Source organism: Muntiacus reevesi, chromosome 9 (assembly GCF_963930625.1).
Source record: "Muntiacus reevesi chromosome 9, mMunRee1.1, whole genome shotgun sequence".
NCBI lineage: Eukaryota > Metazoa > Chordata > Mammalia > Artiodactyla > Cervidae > Muntiacus > Muntiacus reevesi.
The window spans coordinates 36,339,102-36,355,181 of record NC_089257.1 but is presented as its reverse complement, the minus strand read 5'-3'; the positions used below and the strand labels follow the sequence as shown (position 1 = coordinate 36,355,181).

At 47.7% G+C, this 16,080-nt stretch overlaps 1 pseudogene; it reads left to right on the top strand.

The window, feature by feature from the left end:
- Nucleotides 1-5,177: 5,177 nt before the first annotated feature.
- On the top strand, nucleotides 5,178-15,012 carry LOC136175747 (2-acylglycerol O-acyltransferase 2-like; annotated as a pseudogene).
- The last annotated feature ends 1,068 nt before the right edge of the window (nucleotides 15,013-16,080 follow it).

The window sequence follows — 16,080 nt, the reverse complement described above, 5'->3', positions numbered from 1 at the left end:
CTGTGAGGAATGGTGGGAAAGTGAAAGTTGCTAAGTCCTGTCCAACTCCTTGTGACCCCAATGACTATAGCTTGCCAGACTCCTCTGTCCATGGATTTTTCCATACCAGAATACTTGAGTGGGTAGCTGTTCCTTCCCTAAGGGATCTTACCAACCTAGGGATTGAACTCAGGACTCCACATGAATGGTGGTTTGTTTACCATCAGAATCAGGAGAGAATGTTGGTGGGCAGGTATGATTATAAGTCAGGTTGTGTATGTACCCAGCATTTCATGATGGCCTGTTCTGACCTGATCAAGTGGGTGCTATAGGTTCCCAAGAGAAGAGGGCATCAAGAGCAATAGGTTTGATATGGGGCATGATGGTTTCCACCATGAAAGACCAAAGAGCTGGAAGGTGGGCACGACCATGAAGGCAAGGTACAATTTGCCAAGGAGATAGATTTCTGCTCACTGCAATTTTCCATTCTTGGGTAATAAACTACTGCAGACCTTCGTGTCTGAAGGCAGCATGGAGTTATTATGCCTTCACTTTTCTGGGTAGCTGGGTGGTTCTTCTATGAGCTCCTGCTCACTCACCTACTCTGTTCTGGGACCTGCTGACCTCTTTCCTTGTTCACATTGTCTCCTCAAATTGGTCAATGAATGTCACCTCCTTTGTCACATCAGATTCACACCCCTCCTCAATCCCAATCCCCTTCCCTCCTGACTCACTCTCCTGATCACAGTCAGTGAATCAATTTGTGGGCTCGCTTGGGGTGACTGGCCATGAGTATTAATGGATGAGTGGTCTATTATGTATCCTGGGCTTTGGGAGCAATGATGCTTCCCACTCAGTTCTTTCATGAGGAGGAAGCCAACCTGTTCTAATGTGGGGGGACAAGAGCCTTGATTTGCTGGCAGACCCCCCTCTCAAGGTCACTCACAAAGCTTCTGGCAGAAGATGAGCGCCCTACTTGTGGGCTTGTCAATTTGCCGGTAGTTGCCACTCACCAGACTTCTGCAGAGAAAGCCAGTCATGAAAGAGAGACAGAGGGTGAGAAAGAGAGTGTTAGAGAGCAGCAGACACTTTCTACTCCCTAACCTGTGAGGCAAGTGACATCAATTTTACCAAATTCTCTCAGTTGGATTCGAGTTCCTAAGTCCAATTCACACTCCATAGGACGAAGTGACACCTGGAGGTGATGTCACTGGAGGCATCTTGCCAGCATTACCACAGTGATACCCCATAAGCCTTCAGAGAATAGACTAGGCCACTTCAATGCAGTGGGTGCTGCTGGAGGCAGTCTTCTGGGAGAATAAAGGTTGAGATATCCACACAGCAGATCTCCATGTGGGGCAAAATTGTGAGCACAGGTCAGAGGTAGGAATCATGGTTGTGATCCCAGGCTTGGCTGGGACGCAGTACAAGGTGAGAATCAGACTTAGGACTCCTGGATGGGGTTTGGGGGATGGGGAAAGACTGGCAGGGCAGAGGGAAGGAGATCCCCTCATCCACCACAACTTTGAGCTGCACGAAAAGGAAGCAGAGAGCTTCAACTCGGAGGAGTGCTGCCTAGTGAGGAGCTGCATTAGTTATATCCGCACTGGCTATTATGTGAACAAAGATGTGCTATAATGTGTTAAGCACTGATTGTGGGATGTTTGTTATGCAGTCGGCATCCCCATGGATACAGAGAGCCAGGAGCTGCACAACAAGGGTCCAATACTACACAGCACCTGCCACCTGACATCCCTCTGTGTCCCCAGCCTGCCCGAAGGGACTTGCCCTCAGAGGAAGATCTCCCACCAACACGCAGGCTGACTCAGACAGTCCATGGAGCACAGGAGCTGTCAGGTAGAGACTCAGAGGCCCTCAGGTTTGGGCAGAGCTGGAGTCTCCTCCTGAAATTAGGCAGCTGGTGACCTGGAACAAATTCTCAGACATCACTTCCCACAGGGTAAAAAGTACCTGCTGGAGTCTATTCTGGTGACACTCCTGGATGGTAGTGAAGTAACAGTTGACAAGGAGTCTGTCAGCAACCACGTGGACTGGCGAAGCGTCACCCTCTCAGGTGGAATGGGCTTTGCTAGGGTCAGGAGATGGGAGAGGTGGGAGTGTGGGAGGTGTGAGAGAGCCAAGGCAGAGAGGAGAAAGCAGTCAGAGCACAGGTGGATGAGATTTCCTGGTAAGATTCAGGGTGAAAGTGATGTTTAGTAAACAGAGGGCTAAGGTTTCGGCCTTTGTGCAGCAAACTTCTGTGGAGATGGGAGTGGGCAGTGCTGACAGGATTCCTGAGAAACACTGGCTGCTGTCTGGGGAAACTACTGTCCAGTCCAGGGTTAGAAATTCGTCATCAGGTTGGGAGGTCTCGGAGGTGCTTGAGTTGAAGTGAGTCATCGACCAGATGGAAGGGCAGTCGATGCCTCAGGAGGGACTGAGCTTCTGTCTTAGTGACCCCACAGCAGGGCAGAGTCAGCTGCCTCTGCAACCTTGTAGTGAGCAGCTAGCATGTGCTGGTTCTGGGTGGATGCTACACATGTAGTATCTCAGTGTAAATAACAGTGACCTCCTCATACAGATATAGCTCATTATCAGAGGTAAAGTTCTTTCTAGAATATCGGTGCCACTATGAAACCTGTCTGCCCAGGTGTGCTGCTCTCACCTGGCCTTCTGTGTCCTCAGTCTTGGCAAAGTTGTACACTGGAAACACCAGTGGCATCAGCTAGGTACACACCCCCACCCACCTGACCTCTCTGATGGCTGCATGTCCCCTCACAACACTTATTCCCTCCCATCTTCATCTATAAATGGTTCATCCATAACTGAGGGTCCAATTAATGCCAGCTCTTCCTCATCCGTTCTTCTCATAAATGCTTCCACATGGCTTTAAAAGACATGAGAGGGTTTGTATCAATCACCAACTAGGTATGGACTTTTTTTAGATTCCATATCTTCTTCTCACTCCCTACCAGAGAGCTGACCTGAGTGTTTCCTTCTTCTACAAATTGAACTGGTGCCACATCTGTCAAGTTACATCCTTAGAGAAAGGTTAGATTCAAATAGATAGGCAGGAGGATTTCTTCTCTCCTAATTAATGACGGTCCTTGAATATTAACAAGAACAGCATCAAGCACTGGTCTTATCAGCAAATATCAGTGCTTCGGGAATAAAAGGGCCACCTCCCTCTCAAGGTGGTAAAAATGTCAGACATTCTTATTGTAGTTACCCTCGATAAGGGGGGGGCCTCCCTTGTGGCTCAGCTGGTAAAGAATCCACCTGCAATGTGGGAGACCTGGGCTCAATCCCTGGGTTTGAAGATTCCCTGGAGAAAAGAAAGGCTACCCACTCCAGTATTCTGGCCTGCAGAAGTTCATGGACTGTATAGTCCATGGGTTCACAAAGAGTCCACACTATTGAGCTACTTTCACTTCACTTGAATAGTGGAAAATATTACCTCAATATGTCATGTTAAAGGTTGATATTTTTGTAATATTTCTTTTTTCTAACCTACCACAACGTTATTTATTTTTAATTGCTTTTGATGTTTTGGCAGTAACTCTTGTCGAACTCTTTGCAATCCCATGAAGTGTAGCCCATTAGCCTCCATGTCTATGGGATTTCACAGGCAAAAATACTGATCTTAGTTGCCATTTCCTTCTCCAGGGGATCGTCCTGACCAAATGTTCATCCCTCATCTCCTGCATTAGCAGGCAGATTCTTTACCACTGAGATACCAAAGAGGACTATCCATTTGTAAAATACAATGTAAATTACCAAAGAAATGAGAAAACACACGTTTCAAATCCAGGTTTTAATTGTTAGTTTGATACACATAGAACTGCTTTGCCACATTGCTCTAAGGTTTCTGAGCAGTTACTCTCCAGCCCTGTATTTACCTGGTCAGGAACCAGTAACAGGCAGGACCAGACAAAGGAGGTCCTCAGACCACACAGGAGCCACACTACCCAGGACATAGGTTGCTCCCTGGTTGTTTACTTGTAAGGGGGTTGTGAGGTGAAGGGCACAGAACCGCTGGTGGACTGTGGAGTGCTGTACATGGGTCAGAAGGGGCCCCCATCTTAGCCCCTGGTATCCAGTAGAATGAGGAGCTTGGTAAGGGAAGAAATTCCATTAGGAAAGAGCTGTAACCACAGTGAAATATCCAAATCGCCTAGGCCATCAGCCATGAAATGCAGCGTCATAAGCACTGAATGCCCAGGATATCCCTGTGTGACCACTTTGGAAAACTCTGTGGCTATATGGAGACTGTAGCAATGGCAGGTGAGGGGAAGTCAAGTTCAGGTTTAGACGGGCTGTGATGGACAGCCTAGTCATTGGGGAGGATGGAGAGGAAAGGGATGGTCCAAAGACTGAGGGGACAGAAGGGCCCTGAAACACTTAGTCTGTTGAAGGCTAAGAGCCACGATGGAGACCCAGAGGTAGGCGGAGGGGCAGGAGGGAAACCAGAAGAGTGTGGTGTCCACATATCAAGTGGTTTTGAGGAGGAGGGATGAAACAGTTGTGTCTGAGGCTTCTGAGAGGTCAAAATGAGAACAGAGAATTGATCACTGCATTCAGCAGTCTGGAGGCCATTTGTGAAGTGTCAAGGGAAGTTCCATGGAACAGAGGAATCTGAAGTCTGGGAAAGGAAGGACAGAGTGGAAGAGAGGGCATGGAAATCTGACGGCACTTGCGTGAGTTTTGCTGTCTACGCAAACTGAGGAAAAGGCAGCCAGATGGAGGAGACAGTGAGACTTAGAGATATTTATATGGGAGCTGGTACTCTTATTTGTAAAGGGGAACCATGGACCCGGCAGGTGAAAGAAGACAATTACTGCAGCCAAACAGTTGTGTAAGTGAAAAGAGGACAGGATTGCCCTATACTTGCTGCTTTATTTGCAAGTAATGGGCAAGATTTGGGCAAAGGTGATCTGGGAGATAAGATATTGCCTGAAGAGTCCACTACACTTCTCTTCATCTGTAGTAAGCTTAATCAGGTGATTTTAGGTATTTCACCTAGGATACTGCTCCTTGCCAGGGTAGGTGCAATGAGACTCTACAGGTGGATGGACACCATTCCCCCTCCTCCCAACTCCCACAAAAGCTTAACAAGCTTTGGCAGCAACAAAATCTAGCAGGTGTCTCAGACCACACTGGAGCTCAGAGAAGCCTCCAGAGGAAGCAGAGGAATCAGCATGGTGGAGTTTGCACCTTTGCTTGTGCCACTGGAACGCAGGCTGCAGACCTTCGCGGTCCTGCAGTTGATCTTCTCTTACTTGGCCCTGAATAAGGAAAGCTGAGATGGATTTGGGAGGCCATGGGCACCTGCCACTTCAGGTGCACATGGTACATTGAAGGGAGAAAGATACAGGTCCTAAGGTGGATGCTGAACCTAGTTTCTGGGGATCACTTGGAATGAGGAACATCTTGTTCACATGGCCTTAGGGGAGTTTTGCCAGCAGGAATTGTCTGACTGTCCGTGTCCACCTCAGCCTAGCCTGGCATGTGGGAGTGTACAGGGCCAGACAGAGAAGCAAGTTACCTTGGGCCTGGAGCTAGAAGGAGGGCAGCTGAGAAAAGGCATCTGGACCCTCTGATGCCAAGAACGGTAGCTTGTCCCTTGTTCCTTATCTTAAGGGCAAAGGGGATCCCCAGGAGAACTCTAGGTACAGGAGTGACAAGGCCCACTCTGTTGGTGACTAGCTGTTATTTAGGGATCTTCTGTGTTGCGATGTTGGGGGAGACAGATGACAGGGGACTATTGTTAGGAAATAAGATTTGAGTCTGTTTGTGGAAACAAAGTAAATCTCCTATACTGAGATTGGCTTTCAGGGAAAGAGAGTGCAGTCATTTTTGCAGGGACCAAGGAAGGAGTCCAGGGAATGAAGGCTCAAACTTCCTGAAATCCCTTTGATTATCAGGGATCGGTGTTTAGAGACTGGGTGATGCAGAGATGCTGGGTGCATGATCAACTCCTAGAGAATCGTCTGATTGCTTGGTGGTGAGGTAACTTGGAGCTGTATCATCAACCTTCTGGTTTCCCCTTGTCTGAAGTCTATGGGCTTTTGCATATTAAATGCTTGCATTTTAAATGACTCTGTGCCTATGCAATATCCTCCAAGTTGCCTCTTGAGCCTCAGTGCCTGAAATACTTACAATCTGGCTCTTTGAAAAAGATTACTTACCCTGGACTAGAGAGGCAGGCAGTGGGTGGAGAGAAGGGGCTCTCTTCCAAAGATATTAGGAGATGAATCTACCAGGCAGAATGTACAGGCCTTCAGGAAGGTAAGAATTCCCAGGAGGCCAGTAAACGTTGCACATATAGTGAAGAGATGATTCATGCTGGCCTAGTACAGTTGTTTGAGGAGGGTGAAGATGTGCCCTGAAAGGTCAACAAGGACATGTTACTGAAGACTCAGGGTCCAGCAGCAAATACTTTCCGGTGGGTTACTTGTTTAATGTGTTTCTTTCCTCTTCTCTATAATTCACACACTCACGCAGGAAGGTAGTTTAGATCAGTTCAGTCACTCAGACATGTCAGACTCAATGCAACTCCATGGACTTCAGCATGCCAGGCCTCCCTGTTCGTCACCAACTCCCGAGGTTTACTCAAACTCATGTCCATTGAGTTGGTGATGCCATCCAACCATCGAATACTCTGTTGCCCCCTTCTCCTTCTGCCTTCAGTCTTTCCAGCATCAGGGTCTTTAGAAATGAGTCAGTTCTTTGCATCAGGTGGCCAAAGTATTCGAGTTTCAACTTCAATATCAGTCCTTCCAAAGGACATTCAGCACTGATTTCCTTTAGGATGGACTGATTGGATCTCCTTGCAGTCCAGGGGACTCTCAAGTGTCTTCTCCAACACCACAGTTCAAAAGCATCAATTCTTCAGCGCTCAACTTTCTTTATGGTCCAACTCTCACATCCATACATGACTGCTGGAAAAACCATAGCCTTGACTAGATGGACCTTTGTTGGCAAAGTAATATCTCTGCTTTTTAATATGTTGTCTATCTTGGTCTTAACTTTCCTCCCAAGGAGTTAGAGTTCTTTTAATTTGATGGCTGGAGGCACCATCTACAGGGATTTTGGAGCCCCCTTAAATAAATCAGTCACTGTTTCCACTGTTTCCCCATCTATTTGCCATGAAGTGATGGGACCAGATGCTGTTTACTTAGTTTTCTGAATGCTGTTAAATGCTTCCTGACACGCTAGGACATGGAAGCCACCTAAATATCCATTAGAGTAATGCATAAAGAAGATTCAACAATACAGGCAATGGAATATTACTCAGTCATAAAAAGCAACATATTTACACCATTTTCAGTAACATGTGTGGACCTAGCCATTGTCAAACTGAGTGAAGATAGCCAAGAAAGACAAATATTACATGATATCACTTATATGCAGAATCAAAAAAGAGGTACAGATGTACTTATTTACAAAACAGAAGTAGGAAGAAACCGATGGTTACCAGGGGATAAGGGGGAAGGATTAAATGGGAAATTTGGATTGACAAATAACACTACTGTATATATAACAGATAACAATAAGAAGCTGCTATATAGCACAGGGATCTCTACTCAGTGCTCTGTAATGATCTGTATAGGAAAGGAATTAAGAAAAAAAAAAAAAAACAAATCCAGAGTCAATATGTGTATGAGTTTAACAGGTCTACTTTCCTATACAACTGAAACTAATACAACATGTACAAGAACTATACTGTAATGAAAACTTAAAAAAAAATATCAAAGAGTCATATCGATGACAAGTATATGTTACACATATATTACTATCGTTAAAATTGGAAAGACAAAACAAAGTGCTCCAAACACAACTCTGAAGCCAGCACCAGGAGGGCAGGAATTCCTGTCCGTTGTCCATGGCTGCAGTTACACAACACCAGCACCCGACACGCTGTAGGTGCTCTGCAGAAAGCGAGCCTCTGTGAGCCCCAGCCTACTTGGATTGATGCATTTTGCTTCTGTTCAGACTAGGCTTCCCCTGTGCCTCAGCACTAAAGAAACTGCCTGCAATGCAGGAGCCACAGGAGATGTGGTTTTGATCCCTGGGTCTGGAAGATCCCCTAGAGGAGAGCATGGAAACTAACTCCAGTATTCTTGCCTGGAGTATCCCATGAACAGTGGAGCCTGGAGGTCTACAGTCCACAGGGTTGCAAAGAGTCAAATACCACTGAAGCAACTTAGCACCCACACATGCACTATTCAGACTGGGTCAGAAGTCCACTCCTCCAGGAATTCGGACATGAATGACAGTCCTAGTTTACCCTACTTTCAAATAGACTACAGGTGGGGGATGAACTTCTTTATGAGTATGAACAAAGTATGTTGAGTGGAGGGAATGGAATGGAGAAGATACAATATTCTGTAACAGTGAGGCTCAATTATCATCAGATTAAAGACAGTCCCAAAGACCACCTGACCCTGAGTCAAAACCAGGATTAGCCTGTGACAGGACTCAGAATCATAAGTTTGGTAGGAATTGCTCACTGGAGCTGTTTCTAGCCCTGCTGCAGTCCTGATGAATGGACCAGGCACGAAATGCCCTCTTCCTCCCTCCTTCCTTCAGCAGGACAGGGCCTGGCAGCAACGGAAAGAGCTCAGCAAAACTAAAGACTTGGGAGTTGTAACAGCTGAGCGGCTTAGAGTAGCTGGATCATGAGGTGCATGTGGTGAGTGAGACTGGAACAAGAGGGGGATTGGGCCACCAGTGGGGAGCTTGAGCTCAGCTGAGCTGCTTGAGCTGAGTGTCAAAGTTATAAGAAGTCATGGGGGGACTTTAACTAAAGGGGAAATGTGGTGGGATTTATCTATGGAAAGATGAGTTGGGAGTAGACAGGAAGTGGGCTGGGTAGAAAGAATACCTTTTCTGTGGGGAGTTAAAGACTGTATACCAGAAAGAGTTCATCCAGTCACATCTCCATTAGGCACTTATTGAGAATTTGGTGAATACAGACTGAAAAGCAGTTGGAGTTGTAGAGGGAAGACCCAAATGAGTAAGCAATCTGGTGTAGTGGGAAAATGCGAGTTTGAAATAGGCCAACTGGTTTCAAATCCAGGCTCTCAATGTGATGCTGGTGGTGTTGACAGCATGCTCTCCTTTTCCAAACCTTGGGAAGCTGATCGCTTCCTCCTAGGAGGAGGGCTGGAAAGGACAGTGCTGCTAGAGCTGGGTATATGGGGAGAGCTCGTTCCTTCACATCTCTGACCAGTAATGGTTCCTACATCCCTATCCAGACTTGGTCTGCAGCATAGTATTCATTGGCCTACTGTTCACAAGATTCTGGATGATCAGTATCTTGTGCATGATCTGGTGGTACCTGGATCGAGATACGCCATGGCAAGGGGCAGGCAGACTGCTTTCATAAGGCGCTGGACCATATGGAAGTACATGAAGGACTATTTCCCCACCTTGGTGAGTATGGGGCTGACTAGGGATTGGTAAGGACCACAGTCCTCATTTGTCCATGGGGATGTCTGACCCTGTGTGCAGTGAGGAGAATACTGGGCCGGGAGCAGGAGACAGGCTTCTACTGCTATGTGGCTAGGGGAAGAATCAGCTTTTGTCTGACTATGGTTGTCTGACTTCAGTGAGGTGAGGCCACTGTGACAACTGATGAATGAATGGGATTTGAGGAACCCAGCTGGCCTTGTAGTGCAGCACACTTTTGTATCTTATAGGTAAAAATCCCTCGATAGTCTAAGTTTGGGGTGAAAGAATCCATAATGGAAACAAGATTTTTAGAGCATCTGGCTGACACTTTATCAGATGATGATACTGATACCCTCAGAGGGAAGAAGATGTGAGCAAGGATATAGAGCAGGTTCTTTTACTGCTTTTAAAGTGTGTGCATTGGCTCTGAGAATAGACACAGAGCAGAGAGCCCTCAGGATGCATCCTGCCCCTGTGTGTTTTATATGTTATGTATCCTTGGACAGAGCTTTGCTCACTCTGAATCATAGTTTCCTCAGGGATCCACTAAGGAGTCCAATTATCCCCTTCAGCCTATCTCTTAATCTCTGATCTCTGGCTCATGACACCTCATGTCCATTTTGTTCACTGAACTCTGGACCAAGGATCAACCCTTAGAGATGAAGGCCCCTGAATTTTAGTGAACCGACTTTTGCTCCATTCTGAATCCCAAACAGGCTAATTCCTTGGATGTAAGCAGTTGTGATAGTTAATTATCTATAGGGGCAAAGGAGAGTAAGGGAATGAGGGCACAGAGCGGAGCCAGACAGGGACAGATGGCCCTCTTTGGACACAGGAGAGAAGGATGTAAGTGGTGTCACCTCTGGGAGTGGACATACGTTCTAACACGGGTCTGCAACATGCCAGTTGTATGACCTTACGTGAGTTACACATGCTCTATGAGCTTCAATTTCTTCATGTGTAAAGTACAAATGCTGCCACATACATCTTTGGATTGTGTGGATTCCATGAGACATCAGGTGATCCTGGGGCTTCTAAGGACAGCATTTGGCTCTCCTATCACCCCTGGAACTGTTGTCCTTTGCACATCTGGCAGAAAAACACTGCTGAGCTTTTTGGTGCCGGTTTAACTATGTCTGTTCTGTCCCTACTGAGGATTTCTCACATTGGACACTATTGATATTGTGGGAAACATATTTGCAGAAATTTCAGGAGCACAGTGTTCAGGATTGTAGGCCACTGCAGTCCTGTGGCAACAGCAGCTGCAGACAGCGGGCAGTACCACCAAGCGGCCAGCAGAGGAAGGGATGACATGCACTTTCACCTCCCTTTCCTGGACTGAGGCCTGCAGGAGGTGTTGCGGCTCACAGTTTCTGGAGTCTTGTCACCTCCCAGGACAATTTCTAAGTCATCCACATACCTTAACAGAGCAGGCCCTGCAGGGATCTCTGGTTGGCAGTGGATAGGGGTTTCAGGGAGTCTCTGCTATCTACTGAAAACAAGTGTACAACCTTAAAGTTGTCAGGTGTGTTGTTCTGAGGCCTTACTGAGGACTGTATTCAGAGATAGTGTCTCAGAAATCTGAGGAGCTGTTCTAAAAGGGAAGGGTGAAGTCAGTACTTATGGGGCTTTGTTGCAAAAAGAAAAGAAAACAAAACAACCCATGTAGCTAAACATCAAAAGATTACTGCCAGTCCAAAAGCAGACATCTCCAGTTAAGGATTTTCATGTTTTTCTATATATGGGGAGATACAAAATCTGGGCTCACTGCAACTATTCCTGTGATGTGCATGCTCACTCTCTGTGACCAGTATCCTATTTTTCTCCATCCTGAATTCCTTTCAAGGCCGATTGTCTGTTGTAGCAACAGTGGCTCCTGGCTTGAAGGCAAGCAAGCACCATTCCTTGTCCTAAAAACTCTGCTCGGGCTACTTCACATCACAAGCCTTTATGCTGTGATTCTACCAGCTAGGGCCTAATGGCAGAGTTTCTAGAGAATTTAGCAGAGTACTGTTGAGCACTGGAACTTTCTAAATGCACCCAGTGGGCTTCCCACAGAGGTAACACTGGAGAATCAGGCAGTGTTTACCCGAGGACAGTTGAGTCCCTCTCATCCTGAAGATCAGTTCAGGAGCTGGGTTCTGTGTAAGAGTTCATTGTCCAGGAAAGCAGTGCCTACCCAGGCCAAGGCCTGAGCAGGGCTGCAGTGCTGCGGGCAGGCTGTGACCTGGTGTCAGGAAGTGTTGCAGACTTGACAGGACACCTCCCTGACCCCTGTCCAACCACACCTGCAGGCATCACTAGAGACTTCATGGCCCTGCTCCCAACCTCTACCTTCAGCACCCTGGGGTCTCTTATACTGAATCACAGGGACTCAGGGATCCAGCTCGTTACGCAGGATGGAACTCCAGATGCCACAAAACTTGGTGAGAGGCTCACTCCCTTCTGTGCTGGCTCCTTCCTTCTAGTCAGGGTCTGCCTGGGACAAGGTCTCCCTCCACATAGGACATTGGCTTGTCTCCAGTCTTCTTCCCAGGAGTCCTACCTCTGCCTTGGGCAGGGATCTTCCTTCCCTGGCAGGGGGCATTGGCCTCATCCATTCGTGGGTCTGTTCTCCCCCTCTTCATTCCATAGTCTCCCAGAGCATTTCTTCTGCTCCATGCTTGCACTAGGGACAGGATCCTCAGACAGGTCATCTCTCATCACAGGACACTCACATGGGATTGAAAGCACTTGGGCACAGGGGAAACATAGGGGAGGTCAGCACAGAAACGTAACAGGGTGACCGGAGCAGGGGTGGGGGGTGAGTAGGTGCAGCCCTGGTTCACCAGATTGCTGTCCCTACAGCTGGTGAAGACCGCTGAACTGGACCCCTCCCGGAACTACCTCGCTGGCTTCCACCCTCATGGGGTCCTCGCCACTGGAGTTTTTACCAACTGCCTAAGGAAGATAACGTGAGCTGCCCTCCTGTAGAGGACTAAGGAAGTGAAACTAACACATTCCTCTGCCTGAGGCTCACCATTCTATTAGACATTTGCAAGGATCATATCGTCTTCTTAGTTTGTTTCTTCACCTATATCCCAATCGATGATCCATAAAGAACTTGGCAACCTGGCCCTTCAGGATGGTTATTTGGAGACACTAGCCTGCCGTCTTCTTGGTCATCCACTCCGAATAAAGTCCTTTCCTCGTCCCAACACTTTGTCTCAGACTCAGCGGCCTATCTTGTGGCAAGCAGAGAGAGCATGGCCTCAGAAAAAGTCCGAGTGCCAGTCATTGGCCCTGAAAAGAGCCATGAACCACTTGAAGTTATAAAAGAAGGCCGAGGCAGGTCTGTGAGACACCCAAGGTCTTCTAATTTGTCCCAGGGCTCTGTCCTCTGCTCCAGTTCCTGATCACTAGGTCTCTTCAGGAGGCTAGGGGACCAGCTTGTGCCTTCTTGCCCCTCCACATGCCCTCTCTCCTGTCTCCCTCTAGGGCAGCTCTGGTGCCGATCTTCTCCTTTGGGGAGAATGACATACATGACCAGGTTGAGAACTCTCCTGGTTCCTGATTGCAGTGGTTCCAGGACTGACTTCACAAGAGCACTAAAGGCTCCATCCCTCTCCTCTATGACCGTGGAGTCTTCCAGTACAGCTCTGGTCTTATGCCCTACCGCCCAGCCATCACCACTGTGGGTGAGCCTAGATCCGGACTGGGAAGGGGAGGTGTTATAGAGTAAGAGGCCTGAGCTTGTGCTGCAAGGGGACATGGATCAGTACACCCTTGACATTGTGGAGGACACTTTCTGGTGTGTGAAACAGACACACAGGCAAGCAACCCTATGAAAGGCAGTCTGGAATGAGAAGAGTAACAAGGACACAAAGGTAAGTAGCCACTACTCATTACTGAGACACTGCAGTGTGTCAGACACTGTGCTGAGCCCTCAGCAAATATATGCAATATATATATGCAAAGATAATGCAGCAGCTTATTTTTCCCAACTTGTGAATAGGACTCTCATCCCCATTTTATTGATTGCAAACCTAGATCCACAGAGAGATCACCCAGCATTCCAAGAGGTCACCCTGCCTTTGGTAACAAGGTTGAGGTTTGATAAGACTATTTGCCTTTTTATTATGCAAGGCAACGAGGGTTTAATTCTGACCACAGGGTCCAATGACAGTAACTGGCAAAGGTGGATACGACGCCATGGCAGCTCTGTCAGATCCCTGTGTAAAGTAGCAATCAGCAGTCTCTGAAGGAGAGCCAAAGGGATTTCTTTGTAAATAATGGACTTCGGCTTAGTCCATAGACTTAGCACTGTCTTTCAACTATTTGCTTTCGTCTTGACCTTCAACTAGGTTCTAATGGGAGAACTAAGAGAGCTGTTCATCTCCACTCACCCAGTCATTTCTTAGTTGAATACAGCCAAACCCCTCTAACCAAACTTTGTTTGCATTATGTGGTAATATTCTAATGAATGTTTACAGTGCTGCTGCCTCAGGAACATTCCCAAGAGAAGAAGACATGTCAGCTGCTGTCTGATCCACCTCTTCACACAGACACAGTGTCTTCCAATCATGGCCTCTGAGATTCCAGATCCAATTTTCCCTGAGGCTATGAGCCCATCCCCAGGTCTTACACCCTGGTACTGATCTTTTCCTGGCTATGTGACCTTGAACAAGTTATTTAACCCTCCTGGGTCTCATTTCCTCAGCTGTCCAACAGGAATAATACCAGGCTATATCCCTATAGGATTGATAGGATAACATAAGAAATAAGACATGCATACCTGCTGGCTGTGCTGTTGATATACAGACTCTTGTAGCTGAGGTAACATCTTAGAATCCATGGCACAAAATAGAATGGAAAGGGAAGGATTTAGAGTGCTCACCTGCTCAGATGACCAAGGTCCCTGTGCATTCAGTGGTTCTGGCTCTGAGCCAGCACGCACCTCTGTGTCTTGCAGTGGGAAGCCCATCGAGGTGCAGAGGACACCACATCCCTCCCAGGAGGAGGTGGACAGGTTTCACCAGCGCTACATGAAAGAGCTGGGAAAATCTCTTCGAAGCCCACAAGCTCAAGTACACCATCCCCAGAGACCAACACTTGGAGATCAGCTGAAAGCCACCAAGAGGAGGGGCTCCTCCAAAATGCAGGGCTGACATAAGGGGTGGATGGAGGGATGTGCTGTGATCCCAGAAGGCATCCTGGAGCTGTCTGTTGAACACATCTCCAGAGCCTTCCCTCACTTCTGCAGCTCTACTCCATGTCAGGCCCCAGGTCACCGCTGGCTCCTGGGAGAGGAGACCAGACTCTGGCATCAGTGATTTCCTCTCCTGCTGTGCCTCCTCTGTAATGGGTCCTCTTCACGTCTGCCCACCTGAGAAATGGGAGAGAAGCTGGGAGAGAATGATGTCTGTGTCTGTGTCCTTTGTGATCCTGTCACTCAATGAGCAGGACAAAGAGCAGCTCCAGTGAGCAGGTTTTTCCTCCTCTGCCTTCAGTGACAGCACAGAAGCCACCAGCAAGTCCAAGGATTACTCCTACAAGCTCCTCCAGCCAAAACCTCCAGATTCAACCAGGCACCTTTGAGTTTCTGAGTCGTCTGAGCCCAGGCTGGCAGCCAGAGAGGCCCATGAGGTGGCGAAGGAGACTTCAGCTCTCTCACTGGCTAAATGACCAAGAGCATACCTATTCACCCTTCTTCTGAGTCTCTGTTTTCCTGAGTGACTAAGGTGATCTCTGCCCTCAGCTCTGATGTCACATGAGTTGAGAGCTCCACGAGAAAGCCCCTACTCATCCTTTGTAACTTCAACCCTGAGCTTGACACAAAAGGGAGGTCCATCAATGTCAGTTTATCAATGGAAGGATTCTGTTTCAGCCTTCTTCTCTTCTTCCACCATACCTCCCAACGGGGAACACTGAACAAAGCCTCCCATTTAATCCGAGCCTGGCCCTGCGGCCCTGCGGCCATGTTTCCCCTTCCCACATGGTGGATCCAGTGGGCCACAAAGAGCATATTGCCTCTTCCTCCCTGACCAGTCAGCTCCAAACTACCACCTCTGCCCTGTTCTGTGGCAGACAAGAGGGAGGCTATGTACAGACACAGGGCAGACCAGGAAGAGAAGGAACATGAGGAGTGAATGGTTCTGTGTCTCTGCAAGCAGAGAAGACGAGGATATGCCTCTGATGAGAGGTATTCTGGGCTGCTGGTCAGCGACACACATCATAAGGGAGGGGACAGGATGGGAACATAGGGCCAGTACTGTGAGTCCTAACAGCTTTGTGTGAAAATAGTTTTTCTTCCAACAGAAGCTAGCAACACCAATAATATGAATATGGGCCATCTCAAGGATGTGAAGATGCATCCAAGCCTGACTAAACCTTATCATGGACCACGTGCAAGTCACATCCCCTCAAAACTTCCATTTTGTTATCAGAGGAACAAGCATCATAATGTGCACCTCGAATCTTAGGAGTGGAATAGATTTAATGAAATAATGAACCATTCTACATCTTGTGAGGAAGGGTGGGAAAGTGAAAGTCGCTCAGGCATGTCCAACTCTTTCAGACCCATGGACTACAGCCTGTCAGATTCCTCTCTCCATGAACTTCTCCAGGCCAGAATACTGGAGTGGGTAGCTGTTCCTTCTCCAGGGG